General features: G+C 43.1%; 1 protein-coding gene across 1 annotated transcript in view; it reads left to right on the top strand.

Annotated features, from left to right (window-relative positions):
* The first annotated feature begins 4,453 nt into the window (after window positions 1-4,453).
* Window positions 4,454-23,759, top strand: part of LMNTD1 (lamin tail domain containing 1) — a 75,120-nt gene continuing 55,814 nt past the window's right edge. Inside the window, exon 1 of the mRNA XM_068936391.1 lies at window positions 4,454-4,542. The gene's annotated coding sequence lies outside the window, so the exon portion shown is untranslated. The remainder of the gene's footprint in view (window positions 4,543-23,759) is intronic.

Raw genomic sequence — 23,759 nt, 5'->3', positions numbered from 1 at the left:
CTCCGATCTGCACTTCATTTAATTCAGTGTCAACCCCATCTTCTCACCTCTTCCTAGCAGGCCACCCCATTTGCCATCTTTTCCTGTGGTCACACTCCTGCTCCCTGTGTGCGTGGTCCTGCTGCCTTCTCACTGAAGCCCTAAAGATGCATGTCTGCTGGGTCATCTCTGTAAGAAAAGAGCAGAGAGATATTCACGATTTGGGGGATACCTGTGGATAAGTTTACGCAAGCTTAGAGTGACCTAACAGTATAACCATTTTCTGTATTGACGTTAGAGTAGCCACTCTCCGTACCTGCGCTATTAGAAAGCTGCTACTCGCAGCTCCTGAACGCTCAAGCATCATATGCTTTAAACCTTCATTCGGTTTTTTTTTTTTAGGGCACAGACTGTACCATCTATTCTGTTTATAAATCTCTTAGGATATCACAGATATTACCAGAAATAACCAACCACGTTCTTAAGCTAACGGTTTATTACGCATCTTAGCAAGTGTTGAAGTGCACGCTCCTGTAAATGTGTTCACTCTATTTATAAGAAGCTTTGGAAACCAGCACAGGGTTTCGTCTGGAAACTCTGGTCTGTCCTTCCTCTCCCTGAAGGTGGCCTAGGCATTTTCCCATTCTCAGACACTCCTGCTTTTGGTGAAAAAACCTCTCTGAATCATCTGAATCCCTCCACATGCAGAATGGATGGACTTCATGTCTCACCCAGATTGATCATTCGTAAATCAGGTAGATTATTTTAAAGCTCCTGATGTTACTTCTGGTCCTGGCCAGAAACCAGCAGACAGAAATAGGTATGCAAATGTTTCAGTTTTCTGTAGGAAAAGGTATTCTTACAAATGGAGGAAGAGTCTAAAGTGATTGTGCATTTATCTTAAACTGCCTGAGGTTCTTAATATCATTGAGGCAGAACTCCAACACCTTGACAAAAATTACGTTTTTCCTTCCAGTCTGGTTTAAGTGGCTGAAATGTCTTTTACCTTCTTTTAATATAGAAAGGACCAGGTTGGCTTGATGTGATTGCTTTGATGAAAATACACCAGCAGCAATGATAATAGCAGTAAAAATGTGCGTAGGTCTGAGAAAGGGTAACCAGTTCTAGTTACAGCTAGGAATACGAATGTTGTTTTGCTTCAGAATATCCATGATTAAATAACTGGCTATTTTAAAACAGAGATAGGAAGATGTATGCTTCATCAGTGTAATGACTGAAAAAAAGAAGCCCTCTCGACTATGTAGTAAAATTGAGGCTTCGCCATTCTTCTCAGTGAACTCCAACCTTGCCCATAACCTCAGCACAGATTATCATGTTAAAATTTGCAGAGGCCCAGAATATCTTTCTCACATAAATAGCTTCCAGTTGTTCTTCAGCCTAAGTGGGAACAGAAGCAGTGACCGGGAGATGAAAGTCTCTATATGCCATTTTCAATCCCCTGAGCCATCTAGCCACTTTCTGCATTTATTTTTCAGAAATTAATTTTTAAAAAAAGCAATTGTTTTTGCAAACAGCCCTTTGAATTCCATCCCAGTGGCATTTTAGAGCATTATTGCAAATTATTCAATTTATATGCATAGTCAAGCCTACATCATTATTCCCAGATTCTACTAAGGCAGGAAGAAAAAAAAAACAGAGAAGAAAGGCAAGAAAAACAAAGGCAAAGATCACCATTCTAGAAAAATATTTTTTACCAAGCTGAAAACAAACCTAAAACCCCTTCATCAAGGTGATCTTTTTAGAAAGCCATTGTCAGTGACTGCCGGAAAACTTAAAAGACATACTTTATTCTAAACACTAATTAATACAGGTATTAATATTTTTGGCTGTACACAAGATGATCCAGCATTCTTAAAAAATTAATAAAAACGACTATAGAGGCTTATGCACATACCTGAACATGTTCCAACTCAGCAGCTCGTCATTATTCACAGACTAATTGGCTGCTCATTTACATCCTGTGAATTTCAAGGCCTTTTTAACTACATATATATTACTTTCTCATATAACCTGCTTTGCAGTCCATGCTTCTGAAGGGAAAGATGAAGTAAACATAGTCATGGTTGGCCCCAGAAAAAGCATAAGGCATAGGCTATTCCTCCAGCATATATAAAATATTTAATGGCCTCGGTGTTCTTCTCAAAACCTACACCTAACCATCTGGAAATGTCCAGGTCTGAAACTGTGCTTCTTACAACTGTGCTTCCCAGTCCTTTTAATTTTGATTTGAATGTAAAATGGAACTGTGTCCAGCCAAAGGACTGGCTGTCAGCAACGCCGTTGTAATTTAAATTAAAAAACATACTGCCGAAAAAAGAAGGAAGAAAGTTATGTGGTAGTAAAGCTGAGAGTTCCCAAACTGTAAGACATTATGATGCACGCTCAAAACTTGGGTCAGAGTTATCAGCGTCAGCAAATTTGCAAATACTAATGGTGTCTTTTCCAAATGCAATCAATTAGAGAAATGAATGAGCCTGCTCCCGGGGCGGTGCCAAATTAACTGTATGGACAAAACCCTTTTGTTTCAGCTCAGAAGAAGGGAAGGTTTGATGTTTTGCCTTGAAGTATTTGAGCTTGTTGAGACCTGTGAAGAGAGACAGAATAAAACCGCAACAGAAGGAGTTTGATGGGGAGTAAGATCCTCAGCTGTGCCCACAGTCAGCAAGGTGCTCCACATCTGCTTTCTTGTTTGTAACATGTTGAGAAACCCAGGGGAACGGACCTGTTCCTCTTGGATAGAAAAACAAGGTAGAACTGGTGGTTTCTGGATATTTGCACGCCGGCTTGTGCTGTATCAGGTCATGGCTAGTGAGTAAGGAAGGCTCACTAGGCAGGATGAGGACTTTGAAGGGGGAAGAGCTGCTAGTCATCTGCATCTCATCGGGAAGGCTTGAGCCATTTCTGTGCACCCTACAAGCTTTGGGAATGTCCTGTGGCCTGCAGAAGACCAGTGGAAGGACCATAGCCCCTTGCCTGATGCTTACCTGGGAGTAAGAGGGAGTTAACTATAAAGTGCTTTCCCTACACCATGCCCTAGCGTACATTTTAAGAAGGCTCTTTGCTGGGAGGCAATTTAGAATTACTTTTTGCTGGCTTTCTGATTCAGTTTACTTAGAGAAGCTAGCTATTAATTGTGAGTTTGTATGGCCTCGAATGAGGTCTAAAACAGCTGCTCCAAAACACAGATGAGCTGCCAGGTGATAATGGCTCTGGGAGGCTGCTGACCTGGCTGAATATGGTCTCCTTGGTAATGAGCAATCCCCCAAGCCAGCCAGTCTCCAAAACTAGGCTTTTTAAAATTTATAATGTGCACTTCTAAGACTTAGCATGAACACTGTTTAAGGAGTTGATTGCCCTCAAGTTCACCTTGGGCCTAATTGGCTTACTGGCTTAATTAACAAAGTGCTTATTAATGTCTAGTGGCAATTAATTTTCAAGGGATTATTTTCTATTAACATCATGAGTACAGAATTAACATTGTGCAACTGTGATTCTAGAAAACCAACCAGTATGAGGTGCGTTTTTTTTTTTTTAATATCCAGCAAAATTTATTCCTTTGGTCATATTGTGCTGATTTGCCCTTCAGCTATAATAATTAGCATCTGTATAAAACCAAGAGTTGCATATTGAGATTAGGGCCATTTTGGAAACACTGGCTCGGTAGCTTTTACTGGGCTTGCATAAATCATAATGAGCTGATGAGCAAATAAATGAGTTTTGTCAGATAACATAGTATCATACTAACAAAAGGTACATTTCTGAATGGTGATGAGCTTACAATTTACAAATTCAAGTGAGTTGTTTTGGTATTTTAATATTTATAATATGTTAATGAAAATGGGAACAGGGACAATAGAGCCTGAGACCTAGCTATAATCCACGAGTTCATTTCAAAAAGCCACAGCGTCGTGATATTTCCTTTATGCATGTCGTAATGGGACAGTCTCACTCCCACATAAATCTGGGAGTGCTGGGGAAGGTCAAGGAGCCCTCTAGCCCAGTGTCAATAGTAGTTGCTTAGAGAAACAGAATAAAATCTGGGTAAATTACGCAGACATACTTCAGTGGACACAAATTCCTTGCTTTCAGCCCTCTATAGCATAGGGATTTTCTGAAGGAGTGGAGCCCTCTGTAGCCAGTAGTCACTGACAAGCTTTTCTTTCATGACTTTGTCTAACTGTGTCTGAACCCGTTCATACTTCGGATATCTGCACATCCTGTAGCAGCGAGTAACACAATGTAATGCGTTGTTCGAAAAAATATTTCATTTGTTATAAAACGTTTGCATGCTAGTTTCCTTTTATTTATCCCCGTTCTCATGTTCTGAAAGATAGTAAATAACCATCCCCTTTTCACCTCTGGGCTGCCTGACACTGTACAGACATTGTCACTTCATCCTCACATACTGCATACTTTCCTCAGCCTTGGTGCTTTCGATTTCGAAAGCAGGTGACCAGGATGTACGGGAGAGATTTAGGAAACTGCAGAGATGCAGATGCAAGCTGTGTTTCAGAGAGACCCTAACCAGCAGATTGCCAGAAGGTAAGCAGCCATGTACTGGCCCTTCTCGTGGCCTGTTTTTCAAATCATCTGCTGCTGCCAGAGACAGAGTACTCGGCTGGATGCATCTTTGCTTCTGGCATGCCAGTCCCATGTTTTTCTGTATTTCTTGATCTTCTCCTGGTTCTAGAGATAGTCTCTCCCTTTTCTTGCTCGTGATATGTTTGGAAACATTTATGTCAGTTCATCATCAGTTTATATCAGTGAATCACTCTTTAAAACCCGCTTTTTACCCCACCTTATCATAATTGTATATGTCCTCCATTTTCCTTGTTTAGAAGTACGATGTTTTACTGCTGGTATCTTCTTTACTCTGCACTTTAACTGCGACAGCTTTTCCCCTGGGGAGGTGGGAGGGAGTTGCTTTAGTATTTTCTTTCTGTAAACGGTGTATATTTTTGAGTGTGTTAGTATGGTGCTTGCGAAAAGGCTTTGAAAGACCTGTTGGACCCTCAACAAGGAACAGGTTCTTCACCCCTGCTTTGCAAGAAGAAAAGAAAACAATTTTTTTTTCTCATTTACCGTTTGTGTGATGTTTTGGCAGCTGAGTTGATTGTGTCTGGAGTTATAGCTCAAAGCACATGAAATTTGGAAACAGAAATAAGAAGGTGGAATTCATTCCTTCTGAGAGCCACCACCACAATGAAGGTTCATATAAGGCCAACTCATGCTCTCCTATAAGGCTGGTGAGGGGTTGATGAGGTGCTGCTTGGGCATGGTGTTGGCCTTTTACCAACAAGGGAGCTTTACCCTCAATATCTCCTTTAACGAATTTGCTGGACAAGCCGTGGGTGATATTCGTGGCAGGTTGCATCACTGTATCATGTGTGTCTCCAGCAAAATGAAACTGTGGATCCATATCGTGTTCCATATCTTGATAGTAAAGTGCACCCACTAATAATAATAAAAAAACAGCAGTTACATATCAGTGATAAAAAGTGCCACCTGTGAGTTAACGTGAAGTATGTTAATCACCTTTCTACAGCAGGCAAACATCCTCATTTAATTTTGTTTTACAGTGTTGTAATAAAACTTAATTTTACTTCCTGCCCCTGTACAAAGCACGTGCTGTAAAACAACCAAAAGCAATCATCCAAGTGTGAATGCAATAGAAAGCTCCATTCAGACTGATTATGCAAACATGAAAGGGAAAGTTTAATATACAGCATATTGCAAAATAAAGCAAATATATTCAGCTAGCATGTAACTGTGCCTAAATTTTATAACTTGACTGGTATTGTGAGGTGCATCCTGAGAATGAGTCACAGAATTTTACATATCGTCCCATTTTTATTAATAACCTCTATTTCTATAACACCTTACATCGCAATTGGTCTCAGACATTCGAATGTTGTACGTATTGAGAAGATTTCATCTCCCTAAGGGCATGATGCAGCAGTTGTTTAACGTTGCAGGAAACAGAGAGTAGTGCCTTAGTGGTTCAAACTGCAGGAGGCAAAGCGTTGTCATTTGGCCCCATATCTTGGCAAAATGCTGTTTCGGGCAATGTCCTTACTAATTATTGAACCGTGTTTGCACGTAACCCAGGTGGAAGCTGTTGCAGTAGCGTGCCGGCAGCGCTAGCCGGGGTCCCGGAGCAGGCTGGCTGTAGCGAGTGCCCAGGGGAGCGAAGCGCTGAGATTTGTGTGGCCTTGGGACAGGGCTGCCTCGTCCCCAGGGCCTGGCTTGGGAACGGCAGCAGGTCTGCTGGTCCGGTCTGCCTACGCGGGCTGCCGATGCCTTCCTTAGCTGACCGCCAGCTTATGCTGCCTCTGAGGGGAGCGGGTCCAGTGCGGTGGGACGAACCCAGTCCCTTGGCTCTGGTTACAGCCTCGCTTCTCCGTTTGGTTCTTGCTTGTAGCTGAACAAAGTCAGACGTGGGGATCTAGTGAGGGTTCGGACAGGGAGCGTGGGTTTGTCCGTCTCTTCATGTGGATTAGCATCTAAAACATGGCATGTTAATTTTGTGCTAATTTGCCCTTGCTGCCTCTGCACGGACTTGAAAACCACAGCTGCCGTGAGCGTCCCCATGTGAGAAATACAGACAGTGCCCATGTCCCAGCGGGCCGGCAGGAGAAATGTTTTGCTGCGGGACGAATCCTTTTAGGTGTTTTGCCTGAGCAGGACAAACATGAAAATGGGCAGTCTGCTCCTGTAATGCAGCTCTTGCTTTAAGGCTGCAAAAGCAACACGCACCACTTAGTGCCTAAGAGATGTAACACGTGAGGTAGAATATAATTTATTTTGGCTTCCTTTCATTCGAGTGCTTACACCCAGCAATGGCAGAAAAGGCCAAGGACAAAATGCCATCTTTATCGCTGGATTAAGCTTGCCAGGGCACAGACTGCCCCTTATTTTTGCCACGGCAGGACTCAGCGTGAGGAAACACTGGCTTCTGTCTCAACAGAAATAAAACAGAGGGACCATACGCTGAGTGCCAGCGGTACTGTAGCAAGCATTTTGTATCTGCCTGTCTGATAAGCGCTAAGGCAGCTTTTCCCTGGGCCTCCAAATAAAGCAGCACATATGGGCAAGTCCCTAGAAGGCAGCTAGGAGAGAGCTGCCCTCGTTGGCCCGGGGCTGCGCAACATGTTACGCAGGGAAATAGTGAAAAAGGCCGTTGTCTGCCTGCAGCGAAGGTTTGGCAGCGGGCTGAAGGCTGCAAAGGAAGGCGCTAAGCGCTTCGCCCTCCTTTGCGGGGTTGCTTCCCCTTCCCTCTCACACAGTCTTCTCTCTCCTCCATCAGCTCCTCTCGGGAGAGGCCAGCAGCAGCGGGAGCGCTGCGAGGCGGCCGCCGGAGCGGACGGGGAGGCAGCAGCACGTCACGGCCTCGCCAGCCGAGCCGGAGGTTGGTCGGCGTCGCCGTGCTGGCGACTGCTCCGGCCAGCCTCTGTGAAGGGGGCTCTGGGCCACGGACGGACGTTTCCACTGAATCGTCCCCGGAGGTGTGGAAGAAGTCATTAAAAAAATGCTCACGCTGTTTTCCCGGTAAATGCAGTCCCGTGTCCCGGCAACTGATGCGCAGGGCCTTTGTGAAATCCTCTGAACCTGCCTGAGGTGGAAGCCAGGTACGGGGACGCAGTGCTGTCGGCCAGCACCCGTGTTGCAGAGGGCAGAACACGGGCAGGTCCCCGCTCAGAAGACAAGCTTCGTCGTCCCTCGATGGGCTCTGCGCTGGGGCCCAGAGTCTCCCTCATAGGCCTCTGGCGGTCTCCAGGAGCCAGAGAGTCACCTGCTGAAGATGTGTGCTGTTAGGAGAAATCAGGCGCTGAACCAGAATAAGCAAATTCTGCTCTTGTGTCTCTTTGCCTCAGGAGCTGGGTGGGTATAGAAAAAGAGGATGCCTAACACGGCAGTCTTTGCCTCTTCTGCGCTCCTACAGCTGGCGCAAGACATAAGTGGGTCCTAGGCTGTTCTCCAACGTGACAGCATCTACCAGAAGCTACAGAAGTTGCTATTGCATAAATAGCCCCATCCTTAGGACCTGACCCCAGTTACTGGAAAAATCACGTGTGCTTTAAGCACAGAAGAACCATGCCAGAAGTTCATGCTGTCACCCTTGGCTTGACAAACAAGCAGTACATGAGGCAGTGCTTTCCAGAGGCAGTTTTCCATTGCATTGCAGAACAAGGTTCTCCTGAATGCGTGTCAGTGAGAAGCACACTGTAGCAGGTTCCCTGGGCATGGCTGTTTTTTGTACACTAAAGAGAGGTCCTTATTGCTACCGGCAAGGAAAAAAAAAAGTATAAAACTGAAGCCTGTGTTTGGTCTGCCAGGGCTTCATGGGCTTTACAGAAATGAACTCTGTAGCTATAACAATCTCCAGATTCAATTCCAGAGTTTGCCTCTAGTGGTAAAGGTCAATATAAGAATTTGGATGGCTTTCTTGATAAAAACTTCTTTGATTGTTTTCTTGGTCTGGAAAATATGTGAAAATGGTCTGTTCTGTGATTCCACCACTGCTCCCTTTATCTTGCCCAGCCAATAATACTGGAAGAAGAGCAGTTTTGCATGTATTTCAGTATATCTATCTACTAGATGCAACCAAGGAATGTGTTGCATGTATTTCAGTATATCTACTAGATGCAATCAAGGAATGCAAGGGGCTGTTGCAGTGTGAAAAATGTTTTAGGGCGGTTGTTTTATATAACGAAGCATTCTGATTTTTTTTCACTGAGTTGCATTTGTTTTTCCCATGTAAAATAAGGCTCTAGTTTGGTTTCTTATCTTGATTTACCTGATTACTTTCCCTTACACCAGGGAAATTTAACCACACTATCCGTGAGAGCCAAGTATTTTGACAGGTATAGTAACGTAGCACTCAGAGGAGCATTTTGGACTTCTGTGAAACTTGCTGCATGAGGACCACAAAGTACTTTATAAATGTTAAAACATTGCAGTTCACAGTATTAAGGAGAGAAAAGCAATTGTTCTCCTCATTTTACAGATAGCAAGGGCTCAAATTAATAGCTATATCGAAATGCCCCCTTAAGATTAATGTATTTTTCTCTGAGGACCACAGTTTCACCAAGCAGCTGTACTGGAGCAGAGCAAGTGGTTTTTAAGTATAAGAGAGCTTTAATCTTGTAAATATAAGTTCTTCTGGCTATGCTTGCACAAAGCATTACAAATATGTATCTAAAGCTGTGCAGCTGGTACGTGGAAGACCTCGGCATGAAACCCAGATCTTCTGCCTGACCCTTAATTTATGCCAGATTTATTTTGTCTTTGCCTAGGGGCTCATCAGGGTATTTACTTAGGCAGAGCCTGTGCCCCCTAAGTATTGTACTGATCTGTCAGGTCAGACTGGGAGGGATGTGCTTTTTACAAGGCTGATGGATCTCTCCTCTGTTACCACTGTGCTGTTTGTTTGGATGGGGCACGCCACTCAAAATAATGTCCCTCCCTTCCCAAAAGTTAAGAAAGGGTGAGAAAAAATGTGTGAGAAAATGGGAATATGTCCTGAAATATTCTTTTCTCTTCACCACCACACCCTACTATATCCCATTTCCTTATTCTGGGCAAATCTGCTTGGCAGCTTTTCAGCTGTCACTGCCAGCTTTGTTAAAGTTTCTAAAAGTTGCCAAGAATATCCTTCTAAAAACATCTTCATTGGCCAGGGTTGGCACCACTGCCAGCGCTGTGCTTCCTATCTCTTTCTGATAAAAGCTACTGGCGTATGGAAGTGTTGACTTAGGACCTGTCATAATGTCAGCAGTTTGGGTGTAGTGGGATGGGTTGGCTGTGGCCAACAGGAAAGGAGAGGATGGATCAGATAGCGTCTTGTGCAGTAAATGAAGTAAGCCCTAGGCAGCAGATAGCATAGACCAAAAAGAAGAGGAGAAATACAAGGGTGAAGAGAGGTAGTAATGGAATACCCCATAGCATCCTGGATCATGTTTTGCTTGCAGGCAGAGCAGCATGTATTCTAAACCGGATAAAACTGGACACGGTGTCAAACTGAGCTGCCTGTATTTCCAGTATTTTAGGAAAAGTGCTTCCTCAGTGTGCTCTAAGGGCCGTGCTCAGACTTGCAGCGTTCTGTGCTCAGCCTTCAAACGCTGAATATCTTATTTGAGATTTGATTTACTTTTTGAGGAAGTAGACTAGAAAAGCTCCTGGTGTGTTGCCTCTAGTTATTAATTTAAATAGAGATTAGAGCAGGAGAGTTTCCAACACCATCAGTTTGCTTTAAAACTTTCTGCATCTGGCAGTGTCTCCTGGCTGGTGCTAGCACTCTCTTTAAATTGAGGAGAAAGCCTGAGAGACTTTCTGCATCTGGCACAGGAGAAAGCTGGCAGTAGGGTGCTCCTGCATGAACACTGAAATTATTCTAGGCATAACAACTGAAGGTTATGGGAAGGCATTTGCCCTACCCTTTTTGTTATATTTTCTTGGAATTCTTCCTCTCCTTCGCAGCTGTATATCCTCCTGTGCAGGAGGGCCTCTGAAGGCCTCCAGGAAGCTGCACCTGGGACTGGGAGATGCAGCCGTGACCCATTTTTATCACTTGCTTCCTTGGAGCATTGAGAGTTAGGCTGTGTGTTCCCAGGTGAATCCAGTGCACCCTGGAAGAAGCTGGAAAGGAAGCCAGACAGCCCTGAGAGCAATGATGCCATGATGAACTACCCCGTGTTTAGCACTCACCGGAGCTGTCCTGTGAAAAAGGCCACCAGAAGCAGAGCACAGGCGGGGGGACTGCGGACCGTCCCTTCGCGGCCCATGGCCTGCAGGGTGAGCTCCACTTATGGGTCATGTTTGAGCACAGGGCACCTGTGTGCACCAAAAGGTGACTCTTCTGTCAAGTCAGCCTTCGGTCAAGCAGAAACATGTTGCCGCATTAAAATCTGTCTGTGGTAAGCCCTTCAGAGAAGCCTGAAAAAACTTCATACTGCAGTCTAAAAGGCAAACTGCAGTACCACCTCGCTTTGCCTAATTGCACAAAGGGATACATTATTAACAAATGATGCATCTCTGTTAGAGAAAAAACACTCAGCAGAGCAAGGGCATGGCGTAGTGAGGCAAAACAGAGCTGGAAGAGTACTTTTATCATGAGAAAGCATTGGAAATTGGAAAGAAAAAATAGCTGATTTCTGGGAATTTCACAGCTGTCGTTGTGCAAAAGACCAGGGGCTTTTAAAAGGTCAGGAAAACAGCAAGAATACCTGGCTCCAGAGTACAGGCATCTGGCACATGAATCAAAGCAAACCATAAAAGCTTAGGAATTTCAGCCAAGGTATTCTGATTCCGTCTAGAGGAATAAACTGGTTCATTAGCTCACAAGCTAGTGCATTAAAGTGTATTTCATAGTCTTTAAGTGTTTATCAGTTAAATAAACCCAGTCGTTGATCTTGTCAATGGAAAAGGTGTTTTAGCCTCACGATTTGTGCTTTAGTAGCTGGATGACCTTGAATTTGTCTTCTGTTCAGGTTCCCTGGTTTCATTTTGGCGTTCGTGGTTTTCTGCCACGGATTTGAATGTCAGCTCAGGCTCATCAGAAGTTTCTTCATTTATAGGATCGACATAATTGCCTTTCCAAGGACAAATCTTTCTGCCTCTGGACTCAGATTCTCCCTGACACAAACCCTATTTGGTAGCTGATTTTCCCTCCTGTTATCAGAATTTCAGGAGTTTAACAGTTGCCCTCTTCTGGACATGCTACTATTTCACTCTGTCTTGCTCTTTTCATCTTCTGTTGCACTGGCTGAGAGGCCAGTGTTATATCCAAGCACTTGCAGGGAAGTAAAAGGTTCTTGGGAACAATTCTCACAATTCCTTTTCCACTTACTGCTATTACTTCATAGGGTGGTCTGTGCCTTTTATTTTATTACATATGTTACTGGATTATTTTTTCCCAGTAGCATCTTAATTTGAGCAGTCCTTTTCTACCTGACAAGCACTCTGTTATCTGATGAAAGGATGACCCTTTCAGATAATCTTGGTTCTTACTACGAGTAGCAGATTTTTTCTCTGAACAGTTTGATGCCAGCTCATGAGCAGCTTTTCCCTGCTGTTTCTGTTTTTCAAACTAATTTTGTTGTCCTCAGTATGCCCAACAGGATTTGTTTAATCTTTTCTGCTCACAGCTTATTACCCTATGAGAGGCTGTTGAACGTGTCATTATAAAGAATTCCACAATCATTTTGAAATACATTTTCAAACTTTATGTTGTAATCCTGATGGAGAAATCATATAGTGAAACACAGGAACTGAAAGTCCATAGTGGTTCCAGAGTGGTTAATAGTAAAATATTTATCTCACCTAGTTTAGACCAACTGCATTTTACTTATTCATTCTCATTCTCTTTACAGTCAGTGGGGCAATTTAAGCAGTGATTAGCCTGACCTTTTAAAATCTTCTTTAGAAAGAGAAGGATCCTAAGGCAAAAAAGTCTCTGCTTTTCTCCGTTGTTCCTGAAGGGAATCTAAACAGCTTCCTTTGAGGTGTTTGTCCAAAGTTAGGCAGGATGAACCCTACTTGCTATGACTGTAACATACCTATATATGCCATTTTTCTTCTAGATGCAAGAAGTTTACTGGAGGGAGCTCAGATGGTTCTAGTGGGTGAAGCATGTACACTGGATTTACTGAGAGCGCTCAACATGTCTCCTCATCTGTGCTCAGTAAAGCAGATCCCATGCGCGACTGTTCACTCTGCTCTGAGAATCCCACTCCTTCATGTTGCGGTTGATGCATTACGGTTTGTGTTCTGCAGTTATTCCTTTCTTAACGTAAAAATAAAAGTGATGTACCTTTTTCCAAAGGTAATCAACACCCTCTTTGCATCAGAACAGAGATCTCACCAAGCATTCCTTCAACTTTTAACCTAGTTTTTTCCACTAGGCTCTTAAAGGCTTTAGCAGGGCAAAAAAAATCTCTCTGTGTTATTGTATTACCTCCCTTATCAGCAGGGCTGAATCCATGGATCCACAGTACAGACCTAGTACTGCTTGGATAAGTGAGTAAGGCCCAGCAGTAGCACATTGTCCTCTAGTAGTAAGGTGCTGCAGGAGGCACAGACTGGCAGTGAGTTTCACAGATGGGTGCTGATAGCTCGTTTTTTTTTTGGAAACTCTGGGGTCCTGGTTTCTATTCTAGGGGGAACTGCCCTTAGGAGAGGCCGTGTTCTCCTCAGGCTTAACACTGTCTGCCTGTACCAGCCTGTTCCTCTGGCAGTTCTGGACAGTTCTTTGTCCAACTTTCCAGTTTTTACCCATCTGAGACCTTGATCACTTGTTTCTAGTCTCTCTTATGATCTTGGGAGTGTTGGAAAGTATGTGGTGTGTTGGGAAGCATTCTGAGGTCTTTGGTAAGTGGAAATATGCTGAATAGATGTTGAGTAGATGCACCTTTTTCGACTAAATGTCCATGGGGACATGGCTGGTCACGACCGTCAAAGCTAGCCCCCCTTGTTGCCATCCTGATTTCCACCCTTTTTCTACACATGAGCCCTCATTTGTTTTCAGTCTGCTCTTCTCTCCTACTATGTGATGCCGTTTTCAACCTCCATGCCAAATATCTCTTATTGCCATCTCAAGACATAGTCTTTCTTGGCTATGTCCTAAATTACTTCCTCTATTGCCAACCCTCCCACCCGCCAAGGTTTGCTCCTTGTCCGTCTTGGGAAGTCCAGTTCTTCCAACCTCCATGCCACACAAACAGCATAACAGCACAGGAGGGACGATCTTGCAGCTAGAGGTTCTGTTCAGTGCCTCGCGAGGCAAGGGGGCATGAGAGGGTAGGTCCTGCTCAGTCACTGCATCTGTGAGGCAGTTATGCTCCCAGGGCACAGGAAGCCCTGAGAGAATCTAGTTGCTGGCATTTAAAAAAGGTCTTTGTTGAGTGAAGGTGAAATTCAGTCAGAACTGGATAATAAAAGGATGCATCCTGCATGCTTGACCCCAATCTCTGAAATTTCATCTTCTTGCAGCAAAGCATAAAGGCATTCAAACTTTGTGATGAATGGTTATGAGAGCTCTTTTAAAATAGACAAACAATGTGTCTTAATAAACTTGTATTAAAAACATTATTGCTCAAGCTTTCCAAAATATTATGCTAAAGCAGTCTGGAGCATTTTAGCTGCCTGGTAGGGGTACAGAAATAAGACAGTGGAAACACACAGCCTTTACTATAGGCACTTTTTACCAGATCTGTCAGCTTCAGGTTCACGTCTACCTCAGCTTCTGTGCTTCTGACTGGGCAACTTCTGCTTTCCTTACCTTCAGCATTATTATGTAACACTCTGCCAAAAGGACTGATGAAGATGACAACCTTTTATGAGAGAGACAGCCAGAGGTGGCCTTTGGAAAGTGGAGAGCTCTTGACCCAGAGTCCTCTTGGGAATCAAGGACCTTAAAGCAGCAGGAATTAAACACAGCTTTTAGTGCTTCAGAAATTCTTTCCTAATGCTTACAGAAAGAAAACTATTCCTTAAAGTGAAAGATGTTGATAAACTGCAGCAAATTCCTCAAAGGGTCATGAGAGTGGTAAGGGGATGGAGCACTTGCCCAGTGAGGAGAGGCTGAAGGAGCTCAACTGGTGCAGCCTGGAGAAGAGACGGCTTCAGAGGGCCTAACAGCAGCCTGCCTGTTCCTCAGGCAGATGTTAAGGAGAAGATGGAGCCAGGCTCCTTATCAGAAAGACAGGAGACAATGCTCATAAATTGAAACATGAAGACAAAAACAGATTACCCAGAGAGATTGTGGATCTCTGTCCTTGGAGGTCTTCCAGACCCAGTGGGGTCCTGAGCAACCTGGTCTTAATTCACTGTTGACCCTGCTTTGGGCAGGAGGCTGGACTCCCAAGGTGCCTTCCAATCCAAATGATTCTGCTTCTGTGGAAATGTAAAAAAAAACTCTAGAATTCAAGGCTGGCAAAGATACAGATCGTTTTTTCTCTCTCAGCATACAAAAAAAATCTACTGATGTAGCAGGTTTAGATTGTATCCTTGATTTTTAAGAGAGCGTGTGAGTCACCCTCATTTTTCTCATTTTTAGTAAGGAATCAGATTAATTTTAGGCTGCCTTGAGCATTTGCTATGAGGTTTGCCATATCCAAAACAGTTGTGTTGATTACTGAGTGCTAGGCTACTGAAATGCTAACAAGGTTGTTACTGGACATGTGTAACACCAGCCTGTGATAGTACATTTTAATACAGTACTAGGAGGTCCTCATAACAAACATTAAAGGATTGAAAAGCAAAGTCTCTTCCTGCTCTGTATCTAACAATTTTCCAGACTTCACACTTTGCTGTTTTTTCCTCCTCAAAATCTGAGAAGCCCAAATCAACTGCTAATTTCTTATGTGGTATGGAAAGAAAACCTTACTACAGTGATGTATGGCTGCACTTGAGTTATGCCTTAAAAATAAGAAATGATAGCCTCATCAGCTTATTTAATGCAGCATTCAAACAGAAGCTCCAGCTTCCATTTCAAATGTGTTGACAGGAAACTTTTGTGGGGGAAGAAATTCTGCACTGGTAAGAGAAACTCATGTCAGTCTTTTCTTCGTATCTATAATGGAATTCATGTAAGGGACAGAGCATTAGAAAACATTTGGGACTTGGATGATATCTGCTAGAAACTATAAAATACTCAACTAGTCTTTCTTAGTGTGCTCCGGGGATTTTTAAATGCGGACTTTGTAAGAAAACAAAAACGCATAAATTGATGATTTGAGTGTGGTCAAATTTTTCAGCAGTAAAGGGTTATTTTTGTTGTCACGAAACATTCATTTCCCTTTTGTGCGTTTTTATATTAAAACACTAATGAATTTGTATACCAAAACAGGCCCTCCTTAATTATGCATGATACATATTCATCAGGCCCCAAAGGGAATGGGAAAGGTCATGTGACCGGCGTGTGTCTCCTTATCATGTGTAAAACGATAATGAAGTTAGCAATGGTTGGACAACAAATTGGAAGCAAGATTGTTGTAACTCGAGGCAAAGAACCGCTGGAACTTTTTGGTCTCTAATGTTTTGTGCTGAACTGTATAGGCGGAACGACTGCAGTGAGCGCGACCGTCTCCAAACCCCCAAAGAGGGCTGCTATAATAGGAAAGGATCACATCTGTGCATGTGCTGCTGCACAGCTGAGGGAACGGCTTTGCAGCAGGTGGATTGTTTCAATTATGCAGCGCATCGGAAAGACCCGAGGGGTCTCGAAGAGCTGCTTTGGGTCGGTGGGGACGGCACTGATACACACCTCAGAACATCCAGATCATTTTAAAAATGTAAAGGCTTAGACTACACGAGATTTTTCGTCATCTTGTAGTGAAGTGCTAAAGAGCTGCAAGAAGTAGAAACTATAGGAAGGTGAAATCAGCCAAGGTATTTTTGCTAATGAGCCATTGCTGGTTCTTATTTAATCCGCAGCACATGGCTTCTTTGGCAGCTGGAGACACACAGAAGTGTTTAGACAGAATATATGGCAAAGGACTTGGCGGCTGAGGCTTAGTTAGATTTTAGATTATATCACAACTTGATCAAGTTATTATCTGATGATAACGTGGCCACCTCTTACTATATTCTCATTACATTCATGTATTCATCCCAGATGTAATCACCCCAAAGCAGGGCAACACATCTTGACTTTTAAGCATGAACCGGGGTCGGTAAGCATAAAGGCTGAGCAGGCCTGTAAGGCTTTCCTCCTTTTTTTAAAAAACAAAAAAAAAGAAAAAGAAGAATAAAAAACCACAAAATACAAACCCGGACACTTCATAGTTTGGTCCTGTTGCCACTGCAGAAAAGCAAAGAAGGTTTCTGAATTGGTCAGGTGAGATTTAGACCACCTGTAGCTGGAATACCTTATGTTACGGGCTCTTGTGCATCCAAAGCAGCAAAGGCAGTTATGCAGTATTGCAGCGGGGAAATTAAGGCTTACTGCTGTCCTGTCCATCATCTTGTCAGCTGTCAATCTGGGGCGTAGAAGGCTTGCCTGGAATTTTCAATTGGGGTAGTCAGTTAAGATCACAACAAGGTCTCGTGACTGTCAGCCTCCTTTGGAACGAAGCGCGCTCTGCTACTGCGGCGCTGCTTTTCTTGCAGGGTTTTGAGTGCGCTGGAATATGCATGTAACTGTCCGGGGGCTTCTGTGCGTGCTGGGAGAGCGGTCTGTTCTGCTTTCCCTGTCTGGTACTGGCTAGCCTCACTTAAACAAAACCACCTTCTGGAGAAAGTGTGGTTCAAGTTATGCTTATGAACGAGCTTTCTTAATGCACAAAAGGCAAATAGGGTATGTTTTTATTGCGGATAATTTTTCAGTTATGATAAAAGGAGTATTAATCACAGCTGTAAAGGGAGCGTAATACACCTGTTTAATACTCCCTTTATAATAGCAGAGAAAATATCTGTCATGAAAATGCAGTTACCATTTTCCCAGTATTTAAAATGTGTGATACATTCATGACATTGCAAGTAGTTTTCTCCGACTTCAAAATTGCATAGTGGCATACTAGTTTAACTGAATCCTTCTCCCAAAATACTCCATTGTCTTGTATTTCTCGAACTCTTTTCTGAAGAGAAAAAGACCTATATTCATTTTTTGTGCATTTTCACATTACTTGTGAAGATAAGAAATATAATAGGTAACACTTTTCCAAGTGTTTTTTTCTCCTTAGTTATCCTATGGAGAAAAATTATATTTTATATAGCATGGCTTTTTCATTTTCTTGTGTTGTGTATACAGATCCGTTATTTCTGGATACTTACTAGTCTTCTGATATTTGATTTCTAGTTCTTCCTAATGATTTTGAGAAGTAGCTCTCTGTCACTTACAGGCATGCTGAAAATATTGGCTAATGGCTGAAGTGCTCAGGTCTTTCTTCTGTAAGTAAAGCTGGCATTATTTTGGAAAGCAGGACACGACTCTGCAGTCATCTAAAGGGGTTAGGATGAGCTGGATGGTACCGATGGAGAAATATCACTGGTAACATCATTAGGAGAAAGGCATGTTTGTCTTCGAATGAAATCAGTTATCTAGTTGGTTAATTAGTTTTTTATGTATTTGTTATCCATTCTGTAGGCTTTCCGCCTATTTCCTGCTAGGAGCTCTCTCATTTTCTTTTGAACCTTCTAAATGTACGTTCTTAACAGGTTGTGCCCCTTGTACGCCCAGATTTTGCCTTTGGGGAATGGGTGGGCCAGCAAGATTACTGGAAACACTGATAATACCAGTGCAGTGCCCTAGAAAGATTACTCTTCTGAAAGCCTGAACTGCTTTAAAATTGTAGCTTGGTACATTTTGCTTTGCATTAAAAAATAAATGTTAAGGTACAATGCTCTGTAAAGACTGGTGACACCAAATCTTTTTTTTTTTTTAACATACTCCAGAGATAAGGGGTCAGTCTGTAATGGGTACCAGGTTTCACTATCTTTCCAGCACAGTTTGGTGAGACCAATATGTTCAGATCCTTCAGAGATCTCAAGAGTATTTATCACACCAACTAGCTGCCTCTAGAAGACATGATTTATTATCATGCAACATCTGATAAAATAGCACCTCCTGGAAGCTCTCTGTAAACCAGAAGTTTTCACTTCAGATAGCTCTCCAGGGTAGTTCTTTTCCTCATGGAAAACTATCTTTTGACTGACTGATGACTATCCATGGTAACTCCTTTCCTCAGGAGATGTCCTCCCTGTTAAGCTTACAGATATGTCTTTTTCCTCAAGTGGAAGTTTTTGTTGTGTGTTGCTTTTTCCTCTCCTTGTGAAAATTGGCATCAAGCTGTGTTTGTAGTTTCCATCCACACATTTCTCTCCATTTTAGAGGAAAGTTTTTGAAGAACAGGGAGCTGGTTTTGGTGTTTTTGTGGAAGTGTGTGTGCGTGTGTGTCTGTGTGAGCATATATGAATCGAGCCTTGATTGTTAATTTTAATAATTGTTAGTCTTGGTCTCTGCCTTGAGGGCTAAACACCTTGCACATTCTCTCTTGGTTTGGAGGAAATACTTGTGATGGAGTTTTGAGGCTTTTGGGAGAAAGCCATTCCTCTGAGGACAGATGGCTTGCAACAATTCAGGAAGGCCTACATCATGGGAAAATGTGTCCCAGGGATTAGATTACAGCTGTAACAAGTTGGATATAATTACGTGCTGTGCTGCCAACTTGGCCCGTAAGGAGGCCAATTTTCCAAGATTAGTAGTAGCCACTGTGAAGTTGATCCTAGAAGTTAGCGTGTTTGTGGGCTAGTTTGCTGTGGGTGGAAATGTGGCAACCCTGCCTACGTAGCCCATTTTCCAGCATGCAGCTTAAACTGGTTCCAGTGAAGCTCATTAGGGCTGCAATAATCTGTCATCTATGGGTCCATCCATGATCTTTTCTCAAGGTCTCTTAGAAAAATGCCATAGACACATGGGCACTTGGTATTATGTGGAATTATCCCATTATTGTGTTAATGTTTGCTGCAAAATTCAGTGGGATCTTCTTGCACCCGGAGAGGGTCCTTTGCTCAGTCTTAAGCTCTAATATGTAAGCAGATCTTCAGTTCTCTTCTGAGGAGTCGAAATCCCTTCCTGGCCTCTGCAGGTTAGCATCTAGTACTAGGAAATGGGGGCTAATGAAGCCTTTGTCAATATTTTATTTTAGTAGGGGTAATTTACTGGAGACCAGGCCCTATATATCAGTCAATAGCTCTATATAAAAACAGCTAACACTTCCATATACGCTGGAGATTATATAAAAAATTTAGATCCAGTAGAGTCATACAGAAATGCTTTGGCTTTTTTCCTGATTTGGATTCAGAATTCACACAAAGCACTATTAAATAATACTGTCTCAACGATATGGGATCTTTCTACAGACCAAGACAGGCTAAACTGTTGACCAAATTGCAAACATGAATCAGAAGTCTCAGGGCGAAAATTCACTGTGTGCCGAAGTGAAAGCCCTGAAATTTGTGAATCAGATTTTCAGAGTGAGGGCTGCTATGCAGATTCTGTTTGGATATTATAGAATTAAATTCTACTGCATCATTAGGAGTTCTAGATGTGCTTTCAATGGCATATTTGAGGCATTAGCTTAAAGCATGTTCTCTCATCTAAATTCTGCTATGTTTCTTTTCTAATAAGACTTGTCTGTGGTTCCAAGTATGATACCAGAAATTCAAGGGTTTTTGTTTCAGTTCTGTGTCTGGCTTGTGTCGTTCCTACCACCACCACTTAGACGGTGCTCCCAAGGTATAATTCTTTTGCTTACTAGAGAGTAATAAATTCTGAAAAAACAAAACAAACCAAAAAAATCCCCCAAGCAAAACTAAGTGCCGAACTCACTTAAAAACATACCCTCCTGGTCTTTTACTTTCCTTCACTGTAATTTTACCTTCAGCTTTTTGGCTGCATTCAGTATGGCCACCATCAACGCTGTCTTCGTGGTCTCCTGCCTTTACTATGGCAGTATTTGTGGAGAGAGAACACCACCACCTCCCTCATCAAGCCGGTACTTGTAAGTCTCCTGCTCCTGGCTCTGCCTCTGGTGAGACTGGGGATTACTTTCCAGTTCTGAGGGTTCCCATATTGCCTATTCAAACTTTACTCCTATCAGTAATCCATTTGACTGCCTTAAACAGATCAGCTAAATGCAGACAGATGGTCATACACTGAAAAGTATAAATATTGAACTGCCCTGTAATTCCTTGTTCAGGCTTTCCCAGCTGGTTAAATCATCATTTTGCCAGATAACAAGTAAAGCTGTGGGTGACTTTTTTTTTTGAAGCTGAATTATAAATAAACACCTGAGTTACGTTTTGCCAGCTATCTTGTTGTCTATTTCTGAGACATCTCTGTTAGCAAGGATTTCGTCACACTGTGCTCAAATTAAATACAGTGAAAAATTCAAGAGTACAGCTATAAGTCACCGATTCTTTTCAGTAATGGGGACTGTTATCTTGCCACAAGTGCACAAATGCTTCAGCAAAGAATATAATTTCTCACACGCTATTCCTGGAGCTGCTGCTGCCTCTGAGGGAAGGGCTGGGGAACGAAGGTGTGAGACTGGGAGCTCCAGTGAGCATCCTCAGCCTTAGGGTAGCAAATTGCATTGTTTCCTACCCTGCTGAATGGATGTGGGAAGGGGTAGATGGACTGTTGTGTCAGGGAACCGGCACTGTGTGGATCACAAGCTAAGGATCAGCTCTAGCAGTGTGAAAGGAAGGTGCATTAAGAGGTTCTTAAGGAAAGGAGACGAAACAGAAATGAAAAGCATACGCTTCTAGAGTACTGTCACCTGCCTAGAGATTTCTGTAACAGAGAAGCGATCACAGTTACTGAATGAGAGGGGGAGGACAGATAAAACATTTAGAAATAATTACAGGGAGTTTCATTAGCTTTGATTCAAATTATGTTGTCTTAGCCTTTGCACTCAGTTATCTGATGGCTGCCAAACAGATATCCAGAGAGCTAGGGAAAAGCACAGCCTCGGCTATGAGTAATTTAGCATCTTACATTTAAAGGATATGTTTTGTGGGCTTTTCCTAGGAGGGTGTGGGGAGTGCCACTTTCTCAGAAGTCAGCAGGAGTTGCAAATGATCTGCATCTGAAGATGCAGCCTCACTCGCCAGTCAGTGCTGATGCATTGATGTGCTTTGGGTGCGAGCTACAAGCATTCGCACTTGAGGCACACTTGGAGGTGCAGGCTGGAAGAAGAAACAGGGACAAGTCTTGAAGGTCTGTCCACACTGAGAGGGACAGGGAGATCCATCACGGATGAAAGGGCAACTCTGACTTCTTCTTTTACTGGGTAGAAACCCAGAGCCTGGTGGCTCTGTGCAGTGGTCCTTGCGCTCGTGAATGCCGATCCCATGCCTAAATCCATCGCTGACATTGCAGCAGGTAATCTGGCTTGTAGATAGCGTAGGGACAGAGACAGCACATGACTTCTAAGTGCTGGGTGTCCTTTTAGGTGAGTACTGCCAGGCATTTCGACGGATAGAGTTAGAGCTGATCTATCATAGTGCAGTGTATGCCCCACCAGAGCTCTGTCAGTAGGGATTTATTTCCATGGCTGTCAACGTGACTGTAAATGTCATAGACCCTTCCTAGCAGAAGAACTGCTGGCAGAGAGTTTGTCCCTTTTTCTTGCCATAAATACGAATATTTTGTTAGCGTTGCCTTTGTTACTTGTTAACCTACACCGGAGGGTAGCACCTTTTTAATATGTAGAAAAAAATCAAGACTTCAGTTAAAAAAACCCCAACCTTGTGGTGAAATCCTGACTGCTGTAAATGGCAGGAGGTTGAACTGTTGACTTCAGAGCAGCCGGGCTTCTACCCAGCGTCCAAAACAACATGAGTTCACCTCTGCTCTTCTTTTGTGCAGCTGGCTTCAATCTAAAATAACTCCTCAGCTGTCTGTGGGAACTACACAGACTTAAATCTAGACCAATTGATTTTTCAGCATAGGAGCTGTGGGCAGTTTATGGCCAAACTGTGATTCAGCCACATTCCCATGCAAACAAGTAAGGCTAAGTAAAAACTAGCCTGATGCAGTCATCTGACTCTTGTGTCCGGACATAAAAAATATGTATATAGGTATTACTTCCCAGCTTTTTCTACCCCGAGATCACGTGAGTGATCTAGAAAAGTGAGGATGGACTTTTGCCGCCCTGCCCCAGCGGAGTGGCTCTGTCTTTGTAGTGTGGGCAGTAATTTCCTAGTGGCAAAAGCATAAGCTGAAACAAAATTCCTGCCCCTAGCTCTTTGCTTGAGAAGAGAGGAAGGGAGGCATTGTGAGTCAGAGTTTTGTGACTGAGTCACGGTGCTTCCTGGCCTCCTGCTGCATATATCCTGCCTATCCTTTGCTTAGAGGCTGTGCTTCAGGCATCTTCTAGCCCCAAGGACACACCTTGCATTTTAATCAGTAATGTGTTTAATTTCCCTGTTGTTGGTGTTGTGGGTTTCTTCAATAAATAAGATGAAAATATTTTTGAAGATTGGAATAAATTCAAAGCACAGAGTACAGGAAAGCCAAATGCAATTTAGCTAAATGTTTCTGTCTGAGAAAATTGTACATAACTACTTGATTGCTATGCAAACAGCTTCTGTCTTTTGTTAATGCTGTGAACTCTTACACTCTTCAATATTTTTTCCTTCTTCTAACTAAAGCTGTTCTTCTGTGTTTGCTTCTAGTTCCCTGTCTTTTAACACTCCTATTCTGCATTTGTTTCTAATATTTTGATGGAAGACCGTATGCTTTTCATTTGAGAATGAAACGTCAGGGAAACGAAGCATCTCTCATATTGCAACAGATATGTGTCCTAGCAGTACTCTCCCCTCTCGCTTTTGTGCTGATGGCCGCATCTCCCCAGCCTCTCCTCTGGAGCCATTGTAACCTAAATTTCTCCTCTTCCTGAATGAGCGGAAACTAGCCTCTCCAAGTCCCAGACAGTGTCTTTCAGCTGGAGCTCCCAGCCTGCCAGGCCTTCGCTCCTGTGAGTAATTCCCCTGGACGCCTTCCTCACGTGCCTGACTCGCTGAAGGTTTAGTCCTGATGCCTCTCTGTTTAGGCTCTGTCCTCCTTGTCTGTGGTCTCTTTGAAGCTGTAGACTTCTGCCTCTCCTTGTTCTTCCCTGATGTCCTTCAGTGGCAGCTTTTACACCTCCTCCCATTGTTCATATTGCTCAGATCCTCTTCTTCCTCTTTCTTACTCCTCTTCTTGAGGGAAAAAGGCTGATTGCCTGGATTTAAGCACCACATTTAAGATACAT

Source organism: Struthio camelus, chromosome 1 (assembly GCF_040807025.1).
Source record: "Struthio camelus isolate bStrCam1 chromosome 1, bStrCam1.hap1, whole genome shotgun sequence".
NCBI classification, from domain to species: Eukaryota; Metazoa; Chordata; class Aves; order Struthioniformes; family Struthionidae; genus Struthio; species Struthio camelus.
Note: the sequence above shows the minus strand (reverse complement) of the source record. Positions and strands in the feature narration are given on the sequence as shown.